The sequence below is a fragment of the Halichoeres trimaculatus genome, unplaced genomic scaffold (assembly GCF_033239565.1).
Source record: "Halichoeres trimaculatus isolate MK-OKI-2021-1 unplaced genomic scaffold, fHalTri1.1 fHalTri1_scaffold_4, whole genome shotgun sequence".
Lineage (NCBI taxonomy): Eukaryota > Metazoa > Chordata > Actinopteri > Labriformes > Labridae > Halichoeres > Halichoeres trimaculatus.
The window spans coordinates 7,890,271-7,898,303 of NW_027437182.1; positions in this window are offsets into that span (position 1 = coordinate 7,890,271).

The window sequence follows — 8,033 nt, forward strand, 5'->3', positions numbered from 1 at the left end:
AAACTGAAATCTTTTCAAGTATTTTGTCTTATTTTTAGTAAAAATGTCTTTTTAGACTTAGTATGAGCCATATTAGCCTGACCAGTCCAGAAAAATGTCATATTTCAAGTTATTCAAAGACAAAAATGAGGTCTAAATTACTGGTAACAAGTGAACAAAATAATCTAGCCAATGGAATAAAAGAAAAGTTACTTGTATTGAGTCAATATTTCAGTTTAAGCAAATTTTTGAGCAATTTTTTCTCGTTCCATTGGCAGTTTTTCACTTGTAACAAGCTTTTCAGTTCTTATTTTTGTTTTTAAATAACTTAAAACAAGACAATTTTCTGGACTGGCCAGTTGAATGCAGATCATATCAAGTATAACTAGACAATCTCAATTAAAATAAGACAAAAACACTTGATAAGATTTCATTTTTTTGCAGTGTAAGCCCATTTTATAGATGATTAGCTGCCCAGTAAGGATTTGCAGGAAATACCTGCAACGTTATAGCATACACTTCTTTGCGATCCATTTTCCCATTAACATAACATTAGTAAAAGCAGCATCATACTGTGTTGAAGAAGACTACTGGAGAAGTTAAAAAAGGATTTTTGAAATGGCTATCTATCTATCTATCTATCTATCTATCTATCTATCTATCTATCTATCTATCTATCTATCTATCTATCTATCTATCTATCTATCTATCTATCTATCTATCTATTGTCGATGTTTGTTTTTAGAACTATATACTCTTGTGCTGGTTTGGATGCGTCGCTCTGCAATCCTCTTTCAAAACACATGGGTGCACGCAACTGTGTTTTCTTAGATAATTCCTCTTAATACAAGAGCTTCCACAATTTATGTGATTTTTATATTTTCCTTCTGGTGGCAAGTCTGAAATAACAATCTAAATTTGCGGGTACCTTTTAATTTTGATGTTTGGAGGATTCCTTTAAGTAAAAATGAAGACAAAACACATAACTGTTCAGTTTCTTGTAAAAAAAAAAAAAAAATTCAAAAATTAAATATGAGTGAGAATAATATTAACTGAAGTCATGTGCTGTAGCAAAATTAAATTTTGGTCGAGTAATTTTGTCTAGTTTTCAGTAGAAAATGCCCGTTTAGACTTGATATGAGCTACATTCACATAACCAGCCCGGAAAAATGTCTTATTTATGTTATTCAAAGACAAAAATGAGGTCGTCATTTTTTGAAACAAGTTAAAAAAAAATCAGCCAATGGAACAAGAGAAAAGATACTAGTATTAAGACATTATTGTAGTTGGAAGCAAATTTCTAGCAAATTGTTCTAGGTCCATTGGCAGATTTTTTTTTACTTGTTACGAGCAATTCAAAGCTTATTTTTATCTTTAAACAACTTTAAACAAGAACTGATAAGTTGAATGTGGCTCATATCCCAAGTAATGACACAATTTCTAACTAAAATAAGATAAACACATGATAAGATTTCAGTTTTTTGTAGTGGTATTGCTTTCTCATAGACTTCTATACGGTCATAGGACCTTGATGGTGTCGCCCCCTACTGGTCATTAGAGCAAGTGCAGGTGTTACACAGAGGTCTTACTCTGGTCATTTCTGAAAAACTACCTCATCAAAAATAAAATGTTTGCTTGGAGAAAGCAGCAACCACGGTTGATTTCTAATCCTGGAATAAGATGAGGAAACAAGTTTAGGCGAGACACTCGGCCAAAATGCAGAGAAATACATTTGTCCATGGACTGCAGAAGTTTCCAACTGCGTCTGATCAGTGAGTGCCGAAGTCACTTCTCTGAGCTGGAGGCACACTCTGTCCACTCCAGCATTTTTTTCTACACCGTAACCTTCTCTGCATTTACCTCTAAGTGGCACATGACCTTTAAAACAGTAAAGTTAGTCAAGGGAAGAGCTTTCTAAAGTGATATAGTGCTTTATCTATTCAGTGCTTGTCCTTTTCTACACACTTTCAAAGTCAAACCACTCACGCAAACGCTCCTCCGTAGAGGTTTCGCTGGTTTTACAACGCTATTCTTTACAGGAAGCACAGTAATTATTATCAAGGTTAGCTGAACAAAAACACACAAAAAGGATGTTCTTCAAAATGGATACATGAGTCCTTATAAAACCACCACTTCTCACATGTTTCTTTGACTGGAAGACACTTTAAAATGAACTGTTTTCAAAGATCTGCAGACTGGAGTGTGTTTTTCCTTGACACCTGAGTGACACTGATGAAGAGTGAAGCCGGGCTCTGTCTCTAAGTTTGCTTTTCAACACATCAGTCAAAGAGCTTTGAATCATCCACGATCCAAAGAACCACAGCAAACAGATGATACATTAACAGAGAGTTTCAGTTTATTTCATGGATTTTAGTTTTAAATGAGGTTTAAATGCTAACAAAGCTAGAATCTGGGAGAGTTTGATAGAGTCAGAACGTCTTTGAGGTGGGTAATTACAGAAGTTTCTGAGCTGGATGTTCCCTTACTTCTTTTCCTTTAATTTATCTACAACATAAAGTGAAGATTTTAATGATATATACTCAGTTAAATCATCCTAAAGATGCTCTACTTTCTTTGTTAGGACAGTCCACTTAATGAATGTCAAAGAAAATGTGCTTAATGTTATGTTGACTCTTGCTAAGTGACACTTAATCAAGTAAAACAAGCAAACCCGAGCGAGCTCATTGCTTTTCATTATGACTGCTCAGTTTTTTATGTTCAGCTGATATTAATGTTTTGATATCTCTCATTCTCCATCCCAGTCATAACAACGATTAAAGTGAGAAATAGGCATTTCGTCCCAGTTTCTATGGTGAGCGTGATTCATTGATGGAAGAAGTCATTAAGACGCAATTTTGAAGAATCTCATGTAAAGATCTAATAAATTCTCTCCAATCAGATTCTTAAACCAGTTCAGCTCATTAATCTCAAGTGTTTGTGTTTGACCAAAAGCTTTAAAGAATTAAGATTTGTGCAGAAGATTCACTGAACTGTAGTTTTTGTTTATTTCAGTTTTTGGGCTGCAAGTCATATTCGAGCCAAAGTATGAGTAAGTTTACAGAGACTAGATGAGTGAAACGTCCAGTGTGCATACAATGAAATACCCAAGTATGCCACATGTTGTATATTTAAAATACACAGACTCAGTATTTGGCTTGAGTGCTCCAGATATAACACTTTACATTGTTGAACAGTGTTTGGATTTAATCATACATGGGTCATACTTTAAAATATCTGAGTAAACATCTCCAGTTTCTAAATATACTGTCATATAATGCAACTCAAACAGCCTTTTCTCCACATGGATCAGGACTCAGTGTTTTATTAAAAAATAGCTGCCAAGAGGAAATCAAACGCGCCTCAGTGCAGTGTATCAATGTTATCCTTCAACAGATCCAACTATCTGCTTGGGAATAAAGGCGATGCATGAAGATGTGCAGGTAGGAAAGCTGTCAAATCATGTAATTAAATGAAATGATCAATAGGCTGTTTTTTTTTTGTTTTTTTTTTTACTTCTATAAAGCTCCAGATGGAGCACAGATACTGTCAAGAAACCTCAGAGGTCTAAGCCAATTTTCTCAGTTGGTCCAAATATAGCCAGCGATTGTTTGACAAAACAAAGATGATAAATGCTGATAGATTTTTATCAGCACTCTCAGCTAACAGGAATAATATTTTACTCATATTTTGCTCAGATTTATCAATAAGTCATCACAGACTGTTTTTGTTTTTTATGAGACTGAGCATTGTGAAAAAAAACAACATAAAAATAACATTATTTAATATATTTTTCCTAAAATATGACAATCAAACACCATCAATGTTGAGACAATACAAAAAAGTTCTGCAGAAAATTACTGTTATTTTACACAAAAAACATTTTTCTTGGAAATGTGTATTGTAACTGTAATGAGTAAACACAGTGGATATGAAACTGTGCTGAACATTTAGGTTTTGTAGGAGGGGAACCGGCTGCCGGTATAACATCGCATGTACCGGCCAAGTAATCTTTATTACAATGTTTTTTTAAATTGACCATCATGACATAGCCCATCAACACATCTCGTTTTTTTAACAAAACCACACTGAAAAAAAAAATCTCTGGATACAGACAGCTGGTCCGTGCCATGGTGCACAGACAGCTGGTCCGTGCCATGGCGCACAGGCACGCTGTCGTCCTTGCTCACCATCTCAATGTTCAGCAGGTTCTTATATCCACAGGGTTCCCTCCTCACTCATGGTTACAAAATGCCATCACAACAAAAATGACATTGCTGTAAAATTACGGGAAAACAGGAAATTTAGGACACAAGATGATGGAGAACAAAGTGTCCAGTGACGCATAAGAAGACAGTGTTTTCCTCTTGCTCCTCTCCTCAGGAGAGGAGCAACCTGTCATTGATCAAAAAACAGTTCATTGATAAAGTACTACCATTACTGCAACCATAAGTGAGGAGGGAACAGGGAGCAGCTGCATACGCTACATAAAACTACTAAGATGTACCTGCAAATTCTGATTAAAAACACTGGATCATTGGACTAAGCATAAACCCTTGTGATACGAGCTATAGTTTTAGTTACACATAATTATTGTCATTTAACATCAATCTGACTGTGATTCAAAAAGGCAGAAAAGATAATACATATTTTTCTTTCATTTAAAATGAGAAATAAATATATTATGTCATTATTGGCACAATACTTTAAAAAAATCTGGATTTGTAATTTTATAGTTTTGTAAAGTTATTTTCTTTTTTTTTTCTTTTCAAAAAAATGGAAAAACAATTTTAAAAATTTAGGGTCATCAACCATAAAATTAGGATTTTTTTGTTTTAATTTATCAATTTATTTTTACAGTGAGTCCAGGTTGTCTTTATGATGCACTGTTTAGAGATAACAAAAATAAACTAAACCTGTTTATGTGGGCTTGAAAAAGTTAATGTTGACTTGTTAGTTACATTTGTCATATACATTATGCACCTCTAACTTTAATTCACCCAAACAAATGTTTTTATGAAAACTGTGTCAGGTTGCTTAAGACATAGCTGCACAGTCTTTGTTGCACAGTGCTTACCATCCAAGCATGTTGTTTTTTCTGTTTCGTCTTAGCCTCCTATATATCTGTTGCTCAATCTTTGTTAATCATGTGCTGTAGATTAAAGGTGTGTCATTAGCAGATGATACGAGAACTTATGTGTGAAATGTTCCTGTGCTGTGTGTTTAAGAGCAGGCTAAAACAAACTATGTTGCCAGATGGGTTGAGGAAGTACAATAACTCTGCTGTACCTCTGATAACTGCAGACTTCACACGTGTGTACTGTCACGTCCCCTGGATAGTTATCACCCCAGGGCAGTCATGTTTTCATGTCTGTTTTCCTGGCTTATAACATATACTCAAGTCAACTTTTGATTTGATTTGAAGGTTTTCCCAAACTTTTTTTAGCTGGTCAGTAAAGGAATGTAAATTTTCATCACGTCTCTATTCATTGTTTTATTTTGTGTCTTTTTTTTTCCATTGTGCATCATCTGAGTCTTTGTACTGTGTTTCTAGAAAGAAAAGAGGAAACAAGTAAACAATACTGTAATTTTGTTTATCCGTGACGGCACAGCCCCAGCACCGCCCACACACACAAGGTAAGCACACAAAGCTGCAGGAGGGGGGACTTTGCTTTCATTACAGAATTTCCTGGTAGCCAAAGTTCGGGGAGGGGGGGGGGGGGGGGGATAACCCTTTAACTGAACCTGTACTTTGTCCGGAGGCTCTGACTGTATCACTGCTCAAATAAATGAGCAACAGTTGGCACCCAGGTGCTTTGTTTACTGTGACGACAGAAGCTTTACGCTCAATTTATAGATGTGATGGCCATCTGAAAGCGTAGGCAACACTATAAAAACCTGTTTTTCAAAAGGTAATGACCACTAAATGGACCAAGAAAGATGTAAATACAGTTTGAGGGGGAGTTTATGGTATTTTGACATGACAAATATGGAGTAACTGTCATTCAGGAGGTATTTTTAGCCAATGGACTGGACTGAGTCTCACAGTTTGAGCCGTTGTTTTTTTTTTTTTTTTTTTTTTTCTTCAGTTTTACAGCAGCTGAATCAGATTTTGAAATTATAGAAGTGGAACATTTTATGTAAAACAGCTGTTTCTGTATTAAATATACATGATTTTTGCTTGAATATTTAATATCTGTGCAACTGTGTACTTGGAACTGACTACAATGGAATCGCTTTAGATTGGATGTCATTATAAAGGATGTTTACAGCACCTGGACAAAGCAGAAATCTCTTTGAAGTTCTCTGGAATAACCTGTTTCCATTATTACAGAGCTATACGTCAGATAAGCAGGGTATGAATAGAAAATGGTGTTAAAGCAACCCAAAGTAAATTTATGGACAATGGTTTTACCCACAGAAATCATCCAGTGTGCCTGAAATATGTTTCGCTTATGGACATTGAATGTACACGATACACATTTTTTATTTATTTATTTATTTCTTAACTTTGCTAAGCCTTTTGCAAATAAGCCAAAAAGTCACTCTCTAATTCATGTAGCACACACAAGGGATTTAATGCCTTACAAATGGCCCAGATGTGCTGATTGTTTGCATACTTTAAAAAAGGCAGTCATGAATGATCTACAAGCAAAAAGCGTGACCCTCTTCTAACGCGAGTAAGCCTCACTGCAAAAATCCAGTTACTCACACACTCAAGGAGCACAGTATTTATACAGTACACAGTAGTTAAAGGTGTCACTTTATGGAATAACCTGGACAGAGGCTCTAAAGAAACCAAATCACTCAGTATCTTGAAAATATATATCAATACTGTATTAGTAATAACACTATGTATCATATTAAACAAATACAGGGATGAAAGATATTCATATCCTTGCAACAGAAAATACAAATAAAATAAGTAAATGAACAAATAAATAAACCAATAAATAAATAAAAATGAATTAAAAATAAATAGTAAAAACAAAAAAATATATTAATAATAGTTTCTGTTTTTCTTTTTTTTTTTGCTGGAAATTTGCACTTATGCTTGTGGATCGCTTGTTGTATTTCTCTAAGAAAGAATTAATGGAAAGTTCCTTTTCTGATCATGTTTTTGCTTTACATTTTGTGGGCAGAAATAAGAGGTCTTTTTCATCTTTCTTCTTCTTTTTGTTTGTTTGCGATTTTTTTATTTTTGATTGTACACATATCTTTTTGGTAACATGAATAACATAAATCCAATTAAACTGAACTAATTAAACTAAACTGTAACTGACTACTGTTGGCGTCTGTGCTGCAGTGATTATAAGCTCCAACACCCCAGTGATGCAGGCCATGTCCACACGTAGCCAGGTATTTGGGAAACTGCATATATTTTTATATGTTTACGCCTGTCGTCCACATGAAACCGCAGCTTTACGTCACTAAAAACAATGTTTTCTGAAAACTTTGACCAAAGTGAAGATTTTGGTAAACTCTGGTTTAATGATTTAATGTGGACGCTGGTAAACATAGTTTTTGCTTCTAAAACGTCACAGCTGAACAACTAGGACTCATTCCGCTTGGCTGGAATGGGTTTTACGTCTGGAAAACACTGCCCAGTATGGGTTTGGTATGCCTCGAGTCGCACTCGCCAGCATTATCTGCTGGCTTTGGATGAAAGTATTTTTAAAAAAGAACGAGGGGGAGATACTCATTTTTTAAAATACCTGGCTAGGTGTGGACATGACCAAATGATATCAACATAATACAAAAATCAGTCTTTTCGTGTTACTCTGCTTTGACATTCATATTAGTATGATGATCAGGGGTGAAATCAGGCTGGGTCTGTTGTGGCTTAACTCTCACACACACTGAGTGTTTTTTTCCCCTAATGTTTGCTGACTCATTCCAGGAAGTTAGTCGAATATAAAACCTACAAAGCTGGCACATTTGGCATGAAGCGACTCCACAGTAAACAGAGGTGGACTTTCCCCTTTCCATTTAACTCATCATACACTGAATGTTGATTTACTTTGGCTCTATCAGGATGAGACCACACGGGGCAGATC